General features: G+C 40.9%; 1 long non-coding RNA gene across 2 annotated transcripts in view; it reads right to left on the reverse strand.

Annotated features, from left to right (window-relative positions):
- Positions 1 to 7,200: 7,200 nt before the first annotated feature.
- Positions 7,201 to 24,304, reverse strand: part of LOC122935021 — a 50,869-nt gene continuing 33,765 nt past the window's right edge. Inside the window, exons 2-3 of one of the 2 annotated variants that reach the window (XR_006388764.1) lie at positions 10,502 to 10,549; positions 7,201 to 7,516 (exon numbers count right to left, since the gene is read on the reverse strand). This is a non-coding gene — a long non-coding RNA (uncharacterized LOC122935021). The remainder of the gene's footprint in view (positions 7,517 to 10,501; positions 10,550 to 24,304) is intronic. The other variant, XR_006388763.1, reaches the window with a different exon arrangement.

Below are 24,304 nucleotides of genomic sequence, written 5' to 3' on the forward strand. Positions count from 1 at the left end.
ATACACAGAGGATCTTCCCCCTACCTTCTTGTGCAATGCTCTCTCTAGTCTGTCAGCTCCTGTGCCCAGAATTGTCACTGCTGAAGCTACCCAGTCTGTGCAGCTGAAGGGGTTAAGAATCCTAGGAGAGAGCAGACAGCCCGGCAGTGAAGGGGGCGTGGCCAGCACAGTGACATCTCGTTTACAGGCTTGTAAACAAACTTTATCAGAGCAGGGAGAGAAGCTCACAGGTCATGTGACCCTCAGTCAAATCTGAAAAACCAGCCACTGGAGATAAAGTGAGTTAATTGGAAAGCTGCTACATTTACCTAGTTAGGAACATAGAAAGAACAAAAAATAACTCGGACAACCCCTTTAAGGCCTCTTAAACACAACTGTATGGCTTTTTCAGTATTTTGCGGTCCGTTTTTAACGGATCAGTTAATCTCTATATGGTTTCCGTATGCAATCCGTTTTTTGCGGTTTGCAAACAAACATAAAATGTGTAATCATTTATGTAATTTACAGTAATGTGTTTTAACAGTATACAATGGGCAAAGTTGGCATGGATCCGCAAAAAACGGATGACCTATGGAAGTGTTCCGTATTCATTCCATATTTTTTGCAGACCCATTTACTTGAATAGAGCCACAGATCGTCATTTGCCGGCAATAATAGGACAAGTTCTATCTTTTAGCGGAATGGAAATACAGAAACGGAATGCATACGGAGTACATTCCGTTTTTTTGGCGGAACCATTGAAATAAATGTTTCAGCATACGGACTGCAAGCTGAATCTGCAAAAACTGAACGTAAACGGGGGGAAAAAACGTTTGTGTGCAAGAGGCCTAAACAGGCTTTCCGGAAGTTGAGTACTGATGGCCTATGCTCAGGATACCTCGTCGACATCTGATAAGTGCAGTTCAATTTCCAGCAACACCACCGACTAGCTGTTTCAAGAGGCTGCTGTGGCCCCCTTAAAACATACCAAACACAGTACAGTACATTGTATAGCAGCTGTGCTTGTCATTGCAGCCCAGGCCCATTCACTTGAATAGGACTGAGCTGCAAATGGGCCATGTGACCGATGAATGTGACATCATTGGCCTAGGAAGAGGCCATGGCTGATAGTCAGGTGTGCCAGGAGTTGGAAGCCCACGGACCAGATATTGATGACCTATCTTGGGTTGCCTTTAATTCTTGGTACCTCCATGTCCAATTTTCCAGTGTGCTCTACAATGGATATAAAAAGTCTACACACCCCTGTTAAAATGTCAGGTTTCTGTGATGTAAAAAAAAATTAGACAAAGTTAAGTCATTTCAGAACTTTTTCCATCTTTTTAATGTGACCCATAAACTGTACCACTCAAGTCAAAAACAAACTGAAATCTTTTAGCTAGAGGGAAGAAAAAATATAAAAATATAATATGGTTGCATAAGTGTGCACACTCTTAAACTAATATTTTGTTGAAGCACCTTTTGATTTTATTACAGCACTCAGTCTTTTTGGGTATGATCCTATCAGCATGGCACATTTTGACTTGGCAAGATTTGCCCACTCTTCTTTGCAAAAACACTCCAAATCTGTCAGATTGCGATGGGCATCTCCTGTGCACAGCCCTCTTCAGATCACCCCACAGATTTTCAATCGGATTCAGGTCTGGGCTCTGGCTGGTCCATTCCAAAACTTTAATCTTCTTCTGGTGAAGCCATTCCTTTGTTGATTTGGATGTATGCTTTGGGTCGTTGTCATGCTGAAAGATGAAGTTCCTCTTCATGTTCAGCTTTCTAGCAGAAGCCTGAAGGTTTTGTGCCAATATTGACTGGTATTTGGAACTGTTCATAATTCCCTCTAGCTTAACTAAGGCCCCAGTTCCAGCTGAAGAACAACAGCCCCAAAGCATGATACTGCCACCACCATGCTTCACTGTGGGTATGGCGTTCTTTTGGTGATGTAATGTTTTTTTTTCCGCCAAACATATCTTTTGGAATTATGGCCAAAAAGTTCAACCTTCGTTACATCAGACCATAACACCTTTTCCCACATGCTTTTGGGAGACTTTAGATGTGTTTTTGCCAAATGTAGCCTGGCTTGGATGTTTTTCTTCGTAAGAAAAGGCTTTCGTCTTGCCACTATCCCATAGCCCAGACATATGACGAATACGGGAGATTGTTGTCACATGTACCACACAGCCAGTACTTGCCAGATATTCCTGCAGCTCCTTTAATGTTGCTGTAGGCCTCTTGGTAGCCTCCCAGACCAGTTTTCTTCTCGTCTTTTCATCCATGACGATGACGTCTTCTCTTTCAGTGATGTCATCGGCGCATGCGCACTGAGGGAGTGCTGAGGAGGCGAGCCTCCTCATCTCGGAGCGCCTGCGCCGAATGAAAACAGGCGCGCGATTTTTGAAATGCTGACTGGGCCGGCCGGAGGAGGAGATCGCGGCTGGCCCTGTCAATCAACAGGACGAGGGGGTGTTTTTTTGTGGCGGCTACCAGCAAGTAGACGCCCTACTTGCAGGTAGAGACCTAATTCACATATTATAAAAGTTCGTTTTTAGAAGAAACTGCTGAAGGAAAGTAAGTAAGAGCATTATATTATCATATATCGCAGTATAAGGAATTTAACTAGCCCCCCCAAAAAAAATGACTTTAGTGGGGTGACAGAAGCCCTTTAAGGGTTTTTTTTTGTTCCCTCCACCTAAAAGATTTCAGTTTGTTTTTCAATTGAGTGGTACAGTTTATAGGTCACATTAAAGGTGGAAAAAGTTCTGAAATGATTTTTTTTACCGCACAGAAACCTGACATTTTAACAGGGGTGTGTAGACTTTTTATATCCACTGTATATACTAAAAGACTTTTTAACATCATGTAAAATAGAAAAGGTTGCATGTTAGTGGGCTATACAAAAAAAAAATAAAAAAGCCTAAACTACCCCACTACCATCTCTTGACATGCTTTCCTGTTGATTAAACTCATTGATTTCCAGCTGTATGTAATGGTGTTAATACTGAGAGGTCTCTGCTCCTTTTCATGAAGTTCTTCTGCTTTCTGGTCCAAATGCAAGAGGAAGTAGAAGCAAAGGCCTCTTTCACACGAGCGTGTCTGGATGCGTTGCGGCAAACCCGCGCGAGTAGGTACCCAATTCCAGTCAGTTTTGACTTCGATTGCATTTCGTTGTTCTGTTTTTATCGCGCGGGTGCAATGCGTTTTGCACGCGCGTAATAAAAAACTGAATGTGGTACCCAGACCCGAACTTTTTCACAGAAGTTCAGGTTTGGGTTCAAGGTTCTGTAGATTGTATTATTTCCCCTTATAACATGGTTATAAGGGAAAATAATAGCATTCTGAATACAGAATGCATAGTACAATAGGGCTGAAGCCGTTAAAAAAAAAAATATTAAAAAAAATGTAACTCGCCTTAATCCACTTGTTCGCGCAGCCGGCATCTCTTTTTTCTTCAGTTGTGAGGAATAGGACCTTTGATGACGTCACTATGCTCATTACATGATCCATCACCATGGTGAGGGATTATGTGATGGACCATGTGATGAGCGCAGTGACGTCATCAAAGGTCCTATTCCACACAGATGAAGACAGAAGAGATGTCGGCTGCGCGAACAAGTGGATTAAGGTGAGTTAAATTATTTTTTATATTTTTTTTAACCCCTCCAGCCCTATTGTACTATGCATTCTGTATTAAGAATGCTATTATTTTCCCTTATAACCATGTTATAAAGGGAATTAATAATGATCGGGTCCCCATCCCGATCGTCTCCTAGCAACCATGCGTGAAAATCGCACTGCATCCGCACTTGCTTGCGGATGCTTGAGATTTTCACGCAGCCCTATTCACTTCAATGGGGCCTGCATTGCGTGAAAAACGCAGAATATAGAACATGCTGCGATTTTCACGCAAACGCACAAGTGATGCGTGAAAATCACCGCTCATGTGCACAGCCCCATAGAAATGAATAGGTCCAGATTCAGTGCGGGTGCAATGCGTTCACCTCACGCATTGCACCCGCTTGGAATACTCGCCCGTGTGAAAGAGGCCAAGAGCTGAATGCAAGTGGGTGCAAGAGAGAGAATCTGCCAATAGCGACAAAGCAGCCATTTGTTTCCTGGGGTGTTAGGCACCTATAGTGAGAGTGAATAGTCGTGGTATGTTATGTCGTCCGTCCATTTTACTAGTTACCAAAAGGAAATGTTCCTGCGGTTCCACTTTAAATGACATGTATATGTAAAACCCTGTATACATTACATGCGAAAATGTTTGATATCAGTGTCTTTCTGCATATTTTGTATTTTACAACAAACTCGTACAGAGGAGATGAAATGGGCAGGAGCGTCTGCCCACCCAGGCATGGAAAAGTGAGATTGAGATGTGGAGCAATTTTCCATTTTCTGGAGGCGTTCTAAACGATGCTTTCTGGAGAGCATTAGTCAGTCACAATACCTTGGATTACTAATTTATGGTCTGTGGAAATAAAATGACACACAGTCCTCTAAACAGGTGTTTTTTTTTGTTTTTTTTATCCTGGGAAATTTCATATTATTCGGGAGCCATACATCTGCAAAGGTCTGTCTGAAGGATTTTCTTTTTTTTTTTTTTTTTTTTTTTTAAACTTTTTCTGGCTGCACTGTTTTAGCATCCAGGTCTTTCCAATGATTGCTGGACCAAATAACAGACTACAAGGCATAATGTTGCCTAAACTATGTGAAGTAGAGGATACAATGTACACCTAGTAAACAGATACACAGAAGAAATGACAAATATATTTGTGTGGCTTTTCAGTACAATAGGTAATTTTAAAGGGAACCTGTCACACTAAACATGGTGTCTGAGCTTCAGGCAGCATGTTATAGAGCAGGAGGTGCGGAGCAGATTGATATATGGTTTTATGTGACAAAATTCCATATAACTTGTAATTTTACTCATTTAAATTCTTGCTTATTCTGGGTGGCGAAGTCAAGGAGGCGGTCCTATCAGTGACTGACAGCTATCTCTATACACAGTCATAGAGGGAAGGCTGTCAATCACTGATAGGACCGCCTCCATGACTTCAACACCCAGAATAAGCAAGAATTTAAATGAGTAAAATTGCAAGTTATATGGAATCTTGTCACACAAAACCATATATCCTCCTGTTCTATATTATGCTGCCTGCAGCCCAGACACCATAAAATCCCTCTGTCTTTCAACCTGTGGAAGCAAGATTGTTTCAGCGGAACTTACCCTTCCGTCTTGTCGCCAATTCCGCCATCTCCGCTCTGCTCACTTGACCACCTGGACTGGCCGCTGGCTCTTTCACTGAGGTCCCAACCGAATGTGCGCATGAGTTTTTCTGTTCAGCTGCATCATGTAAATGCAGCTGAACAGGAAGATTCAGGATCTCATCGGAACAGCCAGTCCAAACGGTCATGTGATTACAGTGGAGAAGGCAGAACTGGCAGTGCGATAGAGGGGTAAGTACTGCTGAAATTATTTTGCTTCCAACGGTTAGAGGGATGTTCATAAAAGCCCAGAGAACTCTTTTACAGGTTTTCTCACCATCATTTATATAGTGCTGAACCTAAAAAAATATATATATATTAGGGTATTACTAAGGATCTCTGTAAACAAGTTAATTCTGTTATATTGTGTAAGACATTATTTCTATATTTTGAAGTGTATACATTATGAGGTATAGGGGTGGTTGTAGTCAGGTGCCCATATAGCCATTGCAAAATACAAAATATTAAAAATTATTGTGGGACCAAGTTCTGTCTCTATGTAAAAACTTTCATTTTGCGCAATAATTGTGACACATTTATTAAAATGTCTGTCAGCCCTTGATAATTGTCTCCATTACTGATGACTTTAACTGGCATAGAATGTATGAAAAGTGATGCAAGTACAGATTATGCAAAGTCAAAATTCTGCCCTTGTATGAAAGCACCTTTAATCTTGAGCTACAATAGTTAATGAATTTTCTTTATAGTTAAATCCAGTCTATAATGAACATTTTGGTATCTACTTATATCCCTAGATATCCTAATGTTAGTATAGCACAGCCTGACGTTTATTTTCAGCGGCTGTAAATATGAGGAGGTGGATGCACATGTTCTTTGTTTTTCAGTATATCGAAGTATTCCTTGTGTTGTAGGTTGGCTGCTTGTGAAGCTGTATCGTCTTCTCTACTTCTCAAAGGAGATGCCAAGCAAGGGAGAATGCTGTAATTATTATTATATTTTTTATGTATTTTTTTTGCTCAATCCCTTCATATACCTGAAGGAGTGGAGAGTGGCAAGAGTGAGCATGTGTGTCCACATCGGCTTGTTTACTGAAGTGGACCCTGAAACAGCAGGTGGTGTTGTACTAACCTTTCTGAAATATCTGGGGACAGAAGTGTAAATACAAAAAACATTTTCATAATTATTGCATGGATTTAACTATAAATAATATTATTTGTTTAATACTGCAGCAACTTACATGACATCACAGTGATGTAAAAACGGTATGTTCAAACACAGCATATTTGTTGCAGAAATATTTTCAACTGTAGCCATATGGAACAGATCTTCAGTTGCAGAAATTTCTGCAACAATTCTGCACTCATGAATTTACCATAATACAATGGAACTATAACCAGCTGTAACAATGTTGTGTGAATGGTTAATCTGTCTATTTTATATAATTGCATGATTTTCCTAATTTTATGTAGTAAAGTCATGATTTTATAAAAGACACGAGGGCGAGTATTGGCATCTCTTTCTTTACTAAGAACCAATAGCAGCAAAGAAAAAATATGCGATACAGAAAGGTAAACCTGGAAACCGGTGTAACGTTATATTTCCCTACCGGTCACACCGGACATGACGTGAGGAGGTGCGCCGCGCAGGCGCACAACGACGGGGTAGGGAAATTTCACAGCAGAGTGTGCATGTGCCGGGAGCCTCGCCAGCGGTTAGGGTAAGGAAAAATTACGGGCCCGTGCGCAGGCATGGTGATCGGATGGATGTTCTCAGCTGGACACCGGCCTGTAATTTTTCCCTTCCCTAACCGCTGGTGAGGCTCCCGGCGCATGTACCGTGTCGGCCGGTGTCCAGCTGAGAACATCCATCCGATCACCATGCCTGCGCACTGGACCATAATTTTTCCCTACCCTAACCGCTGGCGAGGCTCCCGGTGCATGCGCACTCTGCTGTGAAATTTCCCTACCCCGTCGTTGTGCGCCTGCGCGGCACACCTCCTCACGTCATGTCCGGTGCGACCGGAAGTGACGAGGGTAGGGAAATCTCACGAGGTAAGGAAATATAATGTTACACTGGCCCTTCCCCTTACAGCCCTAGTATAATAGTCCAGTAAGCCATAAGTCCATCCTCTTTCTTTGGTAAATGACACCCAACAGGAACTCAAGAACCTGTGAGAAATCTTCCAACCATTGAAGTCTCATCCTCCAACAACATCGGAAACTAGAACTTCCAAGAACTTGGTGAAAAAACTGGAAACCACAAACTTTTAGTCACGCTCTCCCGAAGTCATCCACTTATCCTGTGAAGACATAAAAACATGAAACGTGGATTTATAGGACAAATAGATGCATGTTAAGTAAGGTAAGGCATAATACTGTAAGGCACAATACTAATACAAAGTACTAATCATATGACACAAACTTAGTATCCCAGGGCAGGTATACAAAAGGGATGGGGCAATACTCGCGTCCATGTCTTTTATAAAATTATGACTTTACTACATAAAATTTGGAAAATCATGCAATTTTATAGCATGACATGGAGGCTCCTATTGCGAGTTCAAAGCTGACCCATAACCAGAGAAAAAGAGTGTGGTGGAGGACGAAAATAAAAGTCCCTAAAGGTGGAAACTCGGGACCAATACGCCAGTCTCATGATGTCTTCCAATCGCGCCCCTGAGATTGCCATCCCGATAGCCGCCGCCCCTCTAGTGGAGTGTGCCGTGAAAACAGAGGTGTCTACCCCCGCTAAGGACATGACCCATTTAACCCACTGGGCCAAGGTGTTGCTGGTGACCGGAGCAAAAGGGCGACGGAAGGAGAGAAATAACTAACTGCGGACACGTCGGTGCGCGATGCACCGACGTACGAGATTCATACTCCTTAAGACAGGCAACCGGACAGAGCGCTGGGAAAGAAGGAAAACTGGGGTACGAGACTGAACGGATGTTAGTCTTAGGGTCCATCCGAGCTTCGGTTGGAGAGCTTCGGTTCTATCTTAAAAAGAATGGCCTTTCTTTTTTCAATGGAAAGGGAGGTGTTTATGTTGCCAGCTATACAGACAGCTTGCTGAACACTACCTCGGAGTACGTCCGGGTCTACCAGTCTACTCTCAGCTCTGGCAGATTCTGCCATTTCAAAAAATGTTGTCAAGGGGACAATAATATCTAGGAGTTTGTCCTGAGAGGCTCTCAGAGCCGACTCCAATTCTTTGCGGGGATTCCAACCCGATTTTGACAGAAATTGGGACATTTTTTCGGGCTCTCACAGACCTTGTTAGGTATGAGTGGTCTAGGACATTCCGCTCTTAACTTATTGCGAGCCTCTTTGCTAAGGGGTTGCCTTATTAGGCCTCTAAATATTTTGCTATATGGTCTGATGGGAGCCATTCCGCAGATCTCAGATGATGGAGGGCATTCGGATCCAAGAGGGGTTCCCCGTTTGGATCTAAAAGGGAAACTGAGGGTTCAGTAGCAACCACAGCCGGGGAGTGACTAATCGGTGCTACAACAGAAGGTGGTATGGGTGGGACTAAATCCTCGTTCATAAAGTCTTCCTCTGAACTATCAGTGGCGTCAGCCTGAACCCCCTCGTCTGATCCGAATTCTGATATGGATTCTGTGTCAGGTTGCGTTCTGGCGCATTTCCAATGCCGTGCCTTTTCTGCCTGGCGCGGATAGGCTTTCTTGCGCGACATAAGCGCGCTATCATGGGTGTAAGGATTAACACCAGTGATCTTACTTCTAGAGGCAGTAGTTTCAGAGTTTGGAGGGAGAATCCCAGCCGTCCTAGGGTGTCCTTGGGATCTGGATGAAGAGGGATGAGCCATAAGGGCTTCGGAAATGGATTGGCTAATGGCCGAGGACATAGAGCCCATAGCTGCCTTAATGGCAACTGACACAGAGCGCTGCAGCGCTAATGTCTGGGCGTCCTCTGTAACAGATCCAGAATCCCCAGAAGATAATGGGGAACCAGGCTCATTGGGGGGGGGGGGGGGGGGACTCCCAGTCTGCATAACTGCATAACTGCAGATAATGAAGGTTAATGGCAGAATCTAAAGGAATATGGTGGGGCTAGAGTGGGTAAATCACCCAAACTAGCAGAGGTGTGATACCTAATATTAATATGAATATATATATATATATATATATATATATATATATATATATATATATATATATATATATATTATAGAGAGAGAGAGAGAGCGTATATATGGACCCTATAACGGCTGAAAAAGGAGAGAGAGCCTAGGCTAGAAACTACTCCGGCGATGTCTGTTGAACAATGAGGCAATGGCGGTCGAAATCACGCGATGTTTCGGCCGCCAATGCGAGATGCGGAAGGAAGGACTCGAGAGGTTGCGAGATCTCGCGTCGCTCGAGTTTACGCGATACTTCGGCCGGACCAGCCGAAAAAGAAAGGGGAGCAAAGATGGCCGAAGAGCGGGAAGAGGGAAAAGAGGGTAAACCGTACTAGATTAAGAAAAATAGAATAGCAGGTGCGGCGAACAAAGCCGGGGGGGGGGGGAATATGAAAGACAGAACAAGCATAAAAACACTAACGGAAAGAAACTACCAGTCAGTGAAAACAGCGCACATACAATAAGATATACTTAACTAGGTGGCAGCAGCAAAGAAAGAGGATGGACTTACGGCTTACTGGACTATTATACTAGGGCTGTTGTAAGGGGAGGGGCCGGTTTCCAGGGCTACCTTTCTGTATCACATGTTTTCTCTTTGCTGCTATTGGTTCTCAGTAAAGAAAAGAGATAGCAATAGGAGCCTCCGTGTCCTGCTATAAAATTCATTGTCACCTGCCATGAGGAGCAAAATAAGATAGATGGATAGATTACGATAGATAGATAGATTATGATGGATGGATATATATAGATATTAGGATAGATAGATATAGATAGATTAAGATAGTGTGGGGTTTCGCTCTGGTACATAGGGTAAGCGGGCACAGTACAGAGGTAAAATACAAGTCAAAACGTCAATGTTTATTCACACTTGAGGCAATTGCACAAAACAGCAAGTAACTTTGCAGTCTTGGTGTTAATTCACACACAATGGAAAGTTCATATAACATAAATCACCTTGCTGGCAGTTCTGCCTCCAGTAGTCCACAGCAGGCTTTAGGGGGCCTGTTTCCCCAGCGTGCGGCTCTCAGCCCTCCAGCACGGCACAAAGCCTCAGATCCCAAATGCCACTCTAACTCGACCAGCATAGACAACGGAGCCGCAAACATTACAACGCAGAATCTACAAGTGGTAGTGTACTAACCGTCAGTATAACGACCGCTCGCTTGCACATACCATGTTATAGAGTGTCCTTTGGAAAATTGAGAAAGATGAATTATTATATAAGAACATTTAAATGCAACAACGGGACTGGGAATCCCTGAGGTATTAATGGATGGCTGATTAATAACTGTGATATACAACAGGACCATCCAAGGAAATATATTACTATTTTTTGGTGCTATACAAGTGACAGAATACCATACCTAGGAGTAATATATTATATTCGGAATACTGAATAGAAAAATTGATCGCAGTATATTAGTGCCATATGTGTTTGAATAACGTCAATGCATTTTGCTATTTATTTTGCTCTTATCTTTTTATTTAGTTTTTTTTTATATAGTTTAATAAATTTATATATATATATATCTATATATATATATTACTATATGGTCATTTGACTGATTCCTGCAGTCCCAGGTGAAGAGGACCTAATTGTTGTATGACCATCTTAATGATGAAAATGAACTTCTTATGGGGCCAAAATATAGAATATTCAGTATTAAACCAATTCTAAAAATGTATCTGCCATTTAAGTTAATGTGTACCTTACCTCCAATGGTGATGACAGCCACATTTCCTGCCAGAAGATTACAACTGATGGTAGAAGGGGCAAATTGGTGGGGGAGGAGGTTGCTTAATCTCTCTGCTGCTACTTTTACAGTGAGATGTTCTTAAAGAAGCCCTTTTTTCCCCCACTAACATGTCTGATGAGCTGTATAGCACCCTCCCATTTTTTTTTTTGTTTTGTTCTAAGGCCATGGTTGCTTATTTAGAAAATACAAATTTGGTTAATAAAACAATTTAAAAAGGGTCTCCCCTGATATACCATTATTTTCTCATCGGAGAGGTCTGACGCTTACAGGCAGTGTGCTAGTTATTGCACCTAGGTTGGGAACAATGTTTGAAAAACCATCAGTGGATACCCCAGTGACTGCATTATTCACATGGTTCAGGCATTGATGGCATGTCAAATTGACAATCTAAGGTTATTTTGTGAAAGTTGCTTTAAAGTCAACTCTAAAGCTAGCTTAGAGAAACAGTGCCATCTGGTGGGAAAACTATGAAATGCAGTGCAAAGAGACCACATTTTTAGAGGTATACTCTCAGAAACGGTTAGGCATAAATTACAGCTCATACCTCACATATCAGTACACTGCTTGTATATACTATATATCTGTACACACTACATCTATTATACATTGCCTGTCCAAAAAAAATAATAATAATAAGTCGCTACCTGGATTTAACTAAGCAAATGGTTATGAGCCTCCTATTTGATATTTACTGCATGGGTGATTATCTTTTAGCTGGCAACAAGTTATTTAACCCCAAATAGTGTAATGAGTTGCTTCTCATTTCTTAAACAACCATGTCGAAAGACACCTCTCGTGGTCGTGGAAAGATGTTAGTCTGTTTAAGAAGGGTCAAATCATTGGCATGCATCAAGCAGAGAAAACATCTAAGGAGATTGTAGAAACTACTAAAATTGGGTTAGGAACTGTCCAACGCATTATTAAAAATTCGTATTTGAGGAAGACGTGGCAGGAAAAAAATCCTGAATGATCGTGATCGGCGATCACTTAAACGTTTGGTGAAATGAAATCGAAGGAAAACAACAGTAGAACTCAGGGCTATGTTTAATATTCAAAGTAAGAGCATTTCCACACGCACAATGCGAAGGGAACTCTAGAGATTTGGACTGAACAGCTGTGTAGCCGTCAGAAAACCACTAATCAGTGAGGCAAACCAGAAAAAAAGGCTTAAAATTGCTAGGGTGCATAAAGATTGGACTCTGGAGCAATGGAAGAAGGCCATGTGGTCTGTTGAGTCCAGATTTACCCTGTTCCAGAGTGATGGGCGCATCAGGGTAAGAAGAGAGGCAGATGAAGTGATGCACCCATCATGCCTAGTGCCTACTGTACAAGCCTGTGGGGGCAGTGCTATGATCTGGGGTTGCTGCAGTTGGTCAGGTCTAGGTTCAGCAACAGTATGTGCTCCAAGAATGAGGTGAGCTGACTACCTGAACATACTGAATGACCAGGTTATTCCATCAATGGATTTTTTTCTTCCCTGATGGCACGGGCATATTCCGAGATGACAATGCCAGGATTCATCGGGCTCAAATTGTGAAAGAGTGGTTCAGAGAGCATGAGACATCATTTTCACACATGGATTGGCCACCACAGAGTCCAGACCTTAACCCCATTGAGAATCTTTGGGATGTGCTGGAGAAGGCTTCGCGCAGCAGTCAGACTCTACTATCATCAATGCAAGATCTTGGTGAAAAATTTATGCAACACTAGATGAAAATAAATCTTGTGACATTGCAGAAGCTTATCGAAACACCACAGCGAATGCGTGCCGTAATCAAAGCTAAAGGCGGTGTGACATAAAAAAATTTTGGTGGCGACTTTTTTTGGACAGGCAGTGTACCTTGTACCTCACATGTTAGTACACTGCTGTATATATTAAATACCTAGTTACTGCATCTATTATACCTCATATATCAGTACACTGCTGAATATACTATGTATCTGTACCCACTGCATCTATTATACCTCACATATCAGTACACTGCTGTATATATTACATATCTATTATACCTTGTACCTCACATATCAATACACAGCTGTATATACTATATTCCTGTACAAGCTGCATCTATTATACCTCATACCTCACATATCAGTACAATGCTGGATATACTATATACCTGTACATACTGCATCTATTATACCCTATACCTCACATACCTACACACCCCTGTTAAAATGTCAGATTTCTGTGATGTAAAAAAATGAGACAAAGATAAATAATTTCAGAACTTTTTCCACCTTTTAATGTGACCTATAAACTGTACAACTCAATTGAAAAACAAACTGAAATCTTTTAGCTAGAGGGAAGAAAAAATATAAAAATAAAATAATATGGTTGCATAAGTATGCACACCCTTAAACTAATACTTTGTTAAGGCACCATTTGATTTTATTACAGCACTCAGTCTTTTTGGGTATGAGTCTATCAGCATGGGACATTTTAACTTGGCAAGATTTGCCCACTCTTCTTTGCAAAAACACTCCAAATCCGTCATATTGCGAGGACATCTCCTGTGCACAGCCCTCTTCAGATCACCCCACAGATTTTCAATCGGATTTAGGTCTGGGCTCTGGTTGGGCCATTCCAAAACTTTAATCTTCTTCTGGTGAAGCCATTCCTTTGTTGATTTGGATGTATGTTTTGGGTCGTTGTCATGCTCAGCTTTCTAGCAGAAGCCTGAAGGTTTTGTGCCAATATTGACTGGTATTTGGAACTGTTCATAATTCCCTCTAGCTTAACTAAGGCCCCAGTTCCAGCTGAGGAAAAACAGCCCCAAAACATGATGCTGCCACCACCATGCTTCACTGTGGGTATGGTGTTCTTTTGGTAATGTACAGTGTTGTTTTTGCGCCAAACATATCTTTTGGAATTATGGCCAAAAGGTTTAACCTTGGTTTCATCAGACCATAACACCTTTTCCCACATGCTTTTGGGAGACTTCAGATGTGTTTTTGCAAAATGTAGCCTGGCTTGGATGTTTTTCTTGGTAAGAAAAGGCTTTCGTCTTGCAACTCTACCCCATAGCCCAGACATATGAAGAATACGGGAGATTGTTGTCACATGTACCACACAGCCAGTACTTGCCAGATATTCCTGCAGCTCCTTTAATGTTGCTGTAGGCCTCTTGGTGGCCTCCCAGACTAGTTTTCTTTTTGTCTTTTCATCAATTTCGGAGGGACGTCCAGTTCTTGGTAATGTCACTGTTGTGCCATATTTTCTCCACTTGATGATGACTGTCTTCACTGTGTTCCATAATATAGCTAATGCCTTGGAAATTCTTTTGTACCCTTCTCCTGACTGATACCTTTTAACAATGAGATCCCTCTGATGCTTTGGAAGCTTTCTGTGGACCATGGCTTTTGCTCTGGGATGCGACTAAGAAAATTTCAGGAAAGACCAACTAGAGCAGCTGAACTTTATTTGGGGTTAATCAGAGGCACTTTAAATGATGGCAGGTTTATGCTGACTCCTATTTAACATGATTGTGAATGTGATTGCTTAATTCTGAACACAGCTACATCCCCAGTTATAAGAGGGTCTGCACACTTATGCAACCACATTATTTTAGTTTTTTTTTGTTTTCTTCCCTCCACCTAAAATATCTCAGTTTGTTTTTCAATTGAGTGGTACAGTTTATAGGACACATTAAAGGTGGAAAAAGTTCTGAAATGATTTATCTTTGTCTATTTGTTTTACAGCACAGAAACCTGACATTTTAACAGGGGTGTGTAGACTTTGTATAGCCACTGTAGCTGTAACCACTGCATCTATTATACCTCACAAATCTGTACACTACTGGATATACTATATACCTGTACCCAGTGCATCTATTATACCATCTAATATATGCAGTGGGTGTGTATGTATAGTATATACAGCAGTGTATAGATGCAGTGTGTACAGATATATATTATATACAGTAGTGTACTAATATGTGAGGTTACGAGGTATAATAGATGCAATGGGTACAGATATATAATATATCCAGCAGTGTACTGATATGTGAAGTACAAGGTATAATAGATGCAGTGGGTACACATATATAGTATATCTAGCAGTGTACTAGTATGTGAGGTATAGTGTATAATAGATGCAGTGGGTACACATACTGTATATAGTGTATCCAGCAGTGTACTAGTATGTGAGGTATAGTGTATAATGCAGTATGCATAGGTATGTAGTATATACAGCAGTGTACTGATATGTGGGGTACAAGGTATAATAGATGCAGTGTGTACTGATATGTGAGGTACGAGGTATAATAGATGCAGTGTGTACAGATATATAGTATCTACAGCAGTGTACTGATATGTGAGGTAGGAGGTATAATAGATGCAGTGGGTACACATATATAGTATATCTAGCAGTGTACTAGTATGTGAGGTATAGTGTATAATGCAGTATGCATAGGTATGTAGTATATACAGCAGTGTACTGATATGTGAGGTACGAGGTATAATAGATGCAGTGTGTACAGGTATATAGTATATACAGCAGAGTACTGATATGTGAGGTATGGGGTATAATATATGCAGTGTGTACAGATATATAGTATATATATAGCAGAGTACTGATATATGAGGTACGAGGTATAATAGATGCAGTATGTACAGCCATACACAGTGTACTGATGTACGAGTTACAATAGATGGGTGGGTACAGATATATGTGGTCAGTTATACATTATGATCACTGTGTGAGGTATTGAGGGTTGTAGCTGTTTGCAGTACTATATATGAGCGAGGTACTTCTCAATTATTATATATAATGTAGCACTTCTGAGTAGGGATGAGCGAACTCGAACTGTATAGTTCGGGTTCGTACCGAATTTTGGGGTGTCCGTGACACGGACCCGAACCCGGACATTTTCGTAAAAGTCTGGGTTCGGGGTTCGTCGCTTTCTTGGCGCGTTTGTGACGCTTTCTTGGCGCTTTTTGAAAGGCTGCAAAGCAGCCAATCAACAAGCGTCATACTACTTGCCCCAAGAGGCCGTCACAGCCATGCCTACTATTGGCATGGCTGTGATTGGCCAGAGCACCATGTGACCCAGCCTCTATTTAAGCTGGAGTCGCATAGCGCCGCCCGTCACTCTGCTCTGATTAGCGTAGGGAGAGGTTGCGGCTGCGACAGTAGGGCGAGATTAGGCAGATTAACTTCTCCAAAGGACTTGATTAATCGATCGATCTGCAGCTGTGCATCATTGAGCTGCTGAAATTCAATTGCTCACTGTTTTTAGCCTGTCCAGACTGTTTGTCAGTCACTTTTTTCTGGGGTGATCGGCGGCAATTTTGTGTCTTGTGGTGCGCCAGCACAAGCTGCGACCAAGTGCATTTAACCCTCAATGGTGTGGTGGTTTTTTGGCTAAAGCCTACATCAGGGTGAAGCTGTCACACCAAGTGCATTTAACCAGCAATAGTCTGTTTATTTTTTGGCCATATACTACATCAGGGGCAAGCTGCGCCTGTCACCAAGTGCATTTAACCCTCAATGGTGTGGTTGTTTTTTGGCTAAAGCCTACATCAGGGTGAAGCTGTCACACCAAGTGCATTTAACCAGCAATAGTCTGTTTACATCAGGGGCAAGCTGCGCCCGTCACCAAGTGCATTTAACCCTCAGTAGTGTGGTTGGTCAAGCTGTCACACCAAGTGCATTTAACCAGCAATAGTCTGTTCATTTTTTGGCCATATACTACATCAGGGGCAAGCTGCGCCCGTCACCAAGTGCATTTAACCCTCAGTAGTGTGGTTGGTCAAGCTGTCACACCAAGTGCATTTAACCAGCAATAGTGTGGTTATTTTTTGGCCATATCCCAGTCTAATTCTGTCACTAAATCCATACCGGTCACCCAGCGCCTAAATACTAGGCCTCAAATTTATATCCCGCTAAATCTGTCGTTACCGCTGTACTGTTGTGGCTGGGCAAGTTATTTAGTGTCCGTCAAAGCACATTTTTTGTTCAGGGTTGAAATACAATTCCTAATTTAGCAATTTCATAATTTAGTGGTTTCTGCTATATCAGAGCTATTTGAAATCTATCCCTAAAAGGGTATATAATATTCAAGGTGCACATAGGGTCATTCAGAATAACTTCACACACACGCTACTGTGCATTTCCAAGTCTAATTCTGTCACTAAATCCATACCGGTCACCCAGCGCCTAAATACTAGGCCTCAAATTTATATCCCGCTAAATCTGTCGTTACCGCTGTCCTGTTGTGGATGGGCAAGTTATTTAGTGTCCGCCAAAGCACATTTTTTGTTCTGGGTTGAAATACAATTCCCAATTTAGCTATTTCATAATTTAGTGGTTTCTGCTATATCAGAGCTATTTGAAATCTATCCCTAAAAGGGTATATAATATTCAAGGTGCACATAGGGTCATTCAGAATAACTTCACACACACGCTACTGTGCATTTCCAAGTCTAATTCTGTTAGTAAATCCATACCGGTCACCCAGCCTAAATACTAGGCCTCAAATTTATATCCCACTAAATTTAAAAGTTGGGAGGTATGCAAGTCAGGGAAGCACAGTCTCTTTTTTATTTTTCCTAGTTATGGAGTATTTAACTCGGCAATTGCAATGTAATCATTAAACGGAGTAGAAATTGGAGGGTCCATGCCATACCAGCCCAACATACAGTCAGGTCCATAAATATTGGGACATCGACACAATTCTAACATTTTTGGCTCTATACACCACCACAATGGATTTGAAATGAAATGTGCTTTAACTGCAGCCTGTCAGCTTTAATTTGAGGGTATTTACATCCAAATCAGGTGACCGGTGTAGGAATTACAACAGTTTGCATATGTGCCTTCCATGTTTTAAGGGGCCAAAAGTAATGGGACAATTGGCGTCTCAGCTGTTCCATGGCCAGGTGTGTGTTATTCCCTCATTATCCCAATTACAATGAGCAGATAAAAGGTCCTGAGTTAATTTCAAGTGTGCTATTTGCATTTGGAATCAGGTGCTGTCAAGATCCAAAGAGCTGTCACTATCAGTGAAGCAAGCCATCATTAGGCTAAAAAAAAATCTAAAAAATCTGAGAGATGGCAAAAACATTAGGCGTGGCCAAAACAGTTGTTTGGAACATTCTTAAAAAGAAGGAACGCACCGGTGAGCTCAGCAACACCAAAAGACCCGGAAGACCACGGAAAACAACTGTGGTGGATGACCGAAGTATTCTTTCCCTGGTGAAGAAAACACCCTTCACAACAGTTGGTCAGATCAAGAACACACTCCAGGAGGTAGGTGTATGTGTGTCAAAGTCAACAATCAAGAGAAGACTTTACCAGAGTAAATACAGATGGTTCACCACAAGATGTAAACCATGGATGAGCTTCAAAAACAGGAAGGCCAGATTAGAGTTTGCCAAAAGACATCTAAAAAAGCATTGACGGTTCTGGAAAAAAATCCTATAGACAGATGAGACCAAGGTCAACTTGTACCAACAGTATGGAGAAGGAAAGGAACTGCTCATGATCCTAAGCATACCACCTCATCAGTGAAGCATGGTGGTGGTAGTGTCATGGCGTAGGTTAATAAAGTTTGTATAATCAGTTTTGAATACCTTGAGGGGTGTAGTTTCTTAGATGGGGTCACTTTTAGGGAGTTTTTACTCTAGGGGGGCATCAGGGGGGCTTCAAATGTGACATGGTGTCAATAAGAAAGGCCATCAAAGGTCCTTTCCTTTTGCGGCCTCCCTTTTACTGATACAGCAGTTTACGACCACAAATGTGGCATTTCTGTAAACTGCAGTATCAGGGTAATAAATTTAAACTTTTGTTTGGTTGTTAACCCTTGTTTTGTTACCGGGAAAAATAGATTGAAATGGAAAAGTGCCAAAAATAGCGGTTTTGGCACAGTTTTTTTTTTCTTTTTTTAACCGTGTTAATCTGGGGGGTTGGGTCATGGGGTATTTTTATAGAGGAGATTCTTACGGACGTGGCAATACCTAATAAGTCTACTTTTTTTACAATTATTTAGGTTTTTGACTATATTATCCTTTTTGATCCCCAAAAATTTTTTGTATCTCTAAAGTCTAAGTGTCATATTTTTTTTTTTATCCGATTATCTTATGTGGGGGCGTATTTTTTGCGGGATGAGATGATGGTTTTATTGGCACTATTTTGGGGGCTATATGACTTTTCGATCGCTTGCTATTAAACTTTTTATTATGTAAGGTGACAAAAAAAAAACTTTTTTTGCACCTTTTATATTTTTTTTTTCTGGACTGTGTTAATCTGGGGGGTTAGGTCATGGGGTAGTTTTATAGAGGAGATTATTACCGACGCGGCGATACCTAATATCTCTACTTTTAATAAATTATTTTAGTTTACTTGGGTGTCTCAAGTCTGAGAACCAGTTTTTTTTTTATCCGATGTCAGTGCTAAATTGGGATACAAATTTAGTACTCCATGGAAGTGTGATATTCCCTGAAGCAACCGTCAATGCAGAGGCCCGGATGATCGGGGCACGTGTCGCACTGAGTAGTGGTGTCCTTCCATATCCCCCTCCTGCGACACACATATCACATGATCTAGCACCTCAGATGAACACCGTAGAAAATAAAAACTGTGCTAAATAAACAATTTTTTTGTCACATTACATCACAAAAAGTACAACCGACGCGGCGATACCTAATATGTCAACTTTTTTTTTTTTTTTACCAATTTTAGGCGGCACTCAGAGTCCTCACTGTGGGCACCCACACACTGAAAAAAAATTGATGATGTACCAATATGCCTTAGACTTTTCCTGCCATTCATCAGCGCACGGAGCACTATGAACTGCACAGACAGCGCATTGCATGTAGGCAGGCTATTATAGCTGAATAATAAAGTATATGGAAAATATTCTATATTGGACTGCAGTATTCAGGGTAAATTGCCGTGTTGGAACTTTGCGATAAATAAGTGGGTTTTGGGTTGCAGTTTGGGCACTCTGTCTCTAAAAGGTTCCCCATCACTGACCTAACCCCTCAGATGAACACCGTAAAAAATAAAAATCTTTGCTAAATAAACAATTTTTTGTCACCTTGCATCACAAAAAGTGTAATAGCAAGCGATCAAAAAGTTATTTGCACCCCAAACCGTCATCTCATCCTGGAAAAAATGAGACCCTACCTAAGATAATCGACCAAAAACTGAAAAAACTATTGCTCTCAGACTATAGAAACACTAAAACATGATTTTTTTTTTGTTTCAAAAATGAAATCATTGTGTAAAACTTACAAACCGGATTCCAAAAAAGTTGGGACACTATACAAATCGTGAATAAAAACTGAATGCAATGATGTGGAGGTGCCACCAACTTCTATTATATTATTTTGAATAGAACATAAATCACGGAACAAAAGTTTAAACTGAGAAAATGTACCATTTTAAGGGAAAAATATGTTGAATCAGAATTTCATGGTGTCAACAAATCCCCAAAAAGTTGGGACAAAGCCATTTTCACCACTGTGTGGCATCTCCCCTTCTTCTTACAACACTCAACAGACGTCTGGGGACCGAGGAGACCAGTTTCTCAAGTTTAGAAATAGGAATGCTCTCCCATTCTTGTCTAATACAGGCCTCTAACTGTTCAATCGTCTTAGGCCTTCTTTGTTGCACCTTCCTCTTTATGATGCGCCAAATGTTCTCTATAGGTAAAAGATCTGGACTGCAGACTGGCCATTTCAGTACCCGGATCCTTCTCCTACGCAGCCATGATGTTGTAATTGATGCAGAATGTGGTCTGGCATTATCTTGTTGAAAAATGCAGGGTCTTCCCTGAAAGAGATGACGTCTGGATAGGAGCATATGTTGTTCTAGAACCTGAATATATTTTTCTGCATTGATGGTGCCTTTCCAGACATGCAAGCTGCCCATGCCACACCCACTCATGCAACCCCATACCATCAGAGATGCAGGCTTCTGAACTGAGCGTTGATAACAACTTGGGTTGTCCTTGTCCTCTTTGGTCCGGATGACATGGCGTCCCAGATTTCCAAAAAGAACTTCGAATCGTGACTCGTCTGACCACAGAACAGTCTTCCATTTTGCCACACTCCATTTTAAATGATCCCTGGCCCAGTGAAAACGCCTGAGCTTGTGGATCTTGCTTAGAAATGGCTTCTTCTTTGCACTGTAGAGTTTCAGCTGGCAACGGCGGATGGCACGGTGGATTGTGTTCACTGACAATGGTTTCTGGAAGTATTCCTGAGCCCATTCTGTGATTTCCTTTACAGTAGCATTCCTGTTTGTGGTGCAGTGTCGTTTAAGGGCCCGGAGATCACGGGCATCCAGTATGGTTTTACGGCCTTGACCCTTAGCACAGAGATTGTTCCAGATTCTCTGAATCTTCGGATGATGTTATGCACAGTTGATGATGATGATAGATGCAAAGTCTTTGCAATTTTTCGCTGGGTAACACCTTTCTGATATTGCTCCACTATCTTTCTGCGCAACATTGTAGGAATTGGTGATCCTCTACCCATCTTGGCTTCTGAGAGAAGCTCTTTTTATACCCAATCATGTTGCCAATTGACCTAATTAGTGTTAATTGGTCTTCCAGCTCTTCGTTATGCTCAAATTTACTTTTTCCAGCCTCTTATTGCTACTTGTCCAACTTTTTGGGGATTTGTTGACACCGTGAAAATTTGAATCAACGTATTTTTCCTTTAAAATGATACATTTACTCGGATTAAACGTTTGATCTGTCATCTACGTTCTATTACAAATAAAATATTGACATTTGCCATCTCCACATCATTGCATTCAGTTTTTATTCACAATTTGTTTAGTGTCCCAACTTTTTTGGAATCCGGTTTGTACATAAATTAAAAAAAGTAAACATATTGGGTATCGCCGCGTCCGTAATAACTTGCACTATAAAAATATCACATGCCCTAACCCCTCAGGTGAATACCATAAAAAAATAAAAATGAAAACGGTGTAAAAAAAAGCCATTTTTTGTCACCTTACATCACAGAAAGTGTAATAGCAAGCGATCAAAATGTTATACGCACCCCAAAATAGTGCCAATCAAATCGTCATCTCATCCCGCAAAAATCATACCCTACCCAAGATAATCGCCCAAAAACTGAAAAAACTATGGCTCTCAGACTATGGAAACACTAAAACATGATTTTTTTTTTTGTTTAAAAAATGAAATCCATTGTGTAAAACTTACATAAATTAAAACAAAGTATACATATTAGGTATTGCCGCGTCCGTGACAACCTGGTCTATAAAAATACCACATGATCTAACCTGTCAGATGAATGCTGTAAATAACAAAATATAAAAACGGTGCCAAAACAGCTATTTCTTGTTACCTTGCCTCACAAAAAGTGTAATATAGAGCAACCAAAAATCATATGTACCCTAAAATAGTACCAACAAAACTGCCACCTTATCCCGTAGTTTCTAAAATGGGGTCACTTTTTTGGAGTTTCTACCCTAGGGGTGCATCAGGGGGGCTTCAAATGGGACATGGTGTCAAAAAAACAGTCCAGCAAAATCTGCCTTCCAAAAACCATATGGCATTCCTTTCCTTCTGCGCCCTGCCGTGTGCCCGTACAGCGGTTTACGACCACATATGGGGTGTTTCTGTAAACTACAGGATCAGAGCCATAAATATTGATTTTATTTTTTATAATTCTTTATTATTTTACAACAAACAGACATCACATCCAGAGTGTAATCCTCTGAACATAGAACAGCACCGTGAGTGCAAAAATAGCAATTCAACAAAATACACATAGGGGCATTATGCATACATAAATAAAGGTCAGTCAAAACAAGCAGCCAAAATATGTTCACATAATCAAGCAAGCCTTCCATATACCTAAGATAAGCTAGGAGACTGGAGTAACAGGCGGCCCAACGTCCCCCTCAGTTGACCCTCTAAGTACCATTCAGTGAGTGTGAACGGTTTCATAATTCATTGTATGTCTTCGTCAGACATACAATGAATAATAAATGGTGTTCATTTTTGGAACAACCCCTTAGCTTGCCATTTTTTCGCATCCAGAGTATTTAACCTTTCCAAATAAAATACATTTTTTAATTGTTCTATTATGAACTGCAATCCCGGAGCATAGACTTGAAGCCATTTTTGTAGGAGACTTCGTTTCACTATCATACATAAAGTATGAAATAAGCGGGGTAAACCTCCTCGACCACCCTCCTCATGCTCATAATGAAATAAATACAGTTGGGGGGTCAATATAAACTCCCTTCCCCAAAACCTCCTGACCAATTCCCCTACCTCTTCCCACAATTGCTTGCTATACTGGCAATTCCAAATGCCATGGAATAAGTCGGTGTATCCCAAACCACACTTCGGACAGTTGGTTATTAGGTCTGGCTTAGCTGTATGTGGAGGGATATTAAAGCCATATATGGCTCTATACATAAGCCTAACCTAAGTGTCTCTCCACGACTCATTAATGACATGCCTCCTGATAGCTTCCCATCCTTTCAATATCTTTTGTCCAATATCATTATCATTTAACTGCTCAGCCCATTTCCCAAAACTTTTAGATCTATCCCTAATCCCGTCCTCTTTCCTCATATCAGTGTAAATTGTGGAAATCGACACCCTCCCACCCCCTAAATCAAGTATTCTATCTAAAATATTCCTACGGACCTCCTTTTGTACTAACACCAGCTGACTTATCACGGCCTCTTTTACCTGAACCCAATATTGAGTTTTGTTTGGCTGTTAACCCTTGCTTTGTAACTGGGAAAAAAATTATTAAAATGGGAAATCTGCCAAAAAAGTGAAATTTTGAAATTGTATCTATATTCAATTTATTCTTGTGGATCACCTAAAGGGTTAACAAAGTTTGTAAAATCAGTTTTGAATACCTTGAGGGGTGTAGTTTCTAGAATGGGGTCATTTTTGGGTGGTTTCTATTACGTAAGCCTCACAAAGTGACTTCAGACTTGCAAATCTGACCAGTGTCACTTTAAGTGGTGATTACTTTAAAACGCTTTGACTTATCCAGGCCATACAGAGATTCTTTTGTCACATATTGTACTTCATGACACTGGTAAAATGAAGTAACAAAAAAAACATTTTTATTTATAAAAAAATACAACATTTACAAAAATTGGGGAAAAAATTGCAAATTTACAAATTTTAATTTCTCTTCTTCTATAATACATAGTAATACCTCCAAAAATAGCTATT

This window comes from Bufo gargarizans, chromosome 4 (assembly GCF_014858855.1).
Source record: "Bufo gargarizans isolate SCDJY-AF-19 chromosome 4, ASM1485885v1, whole genome shotgun sequence".
In the NCBI taxonomy this organism is placed as follows: domain Eukaryota; kingdom Metazoa; phylum Chordata; class Amphibia; order Anura; family Bufonidae; genus Bufo; species Bufo gargarizans.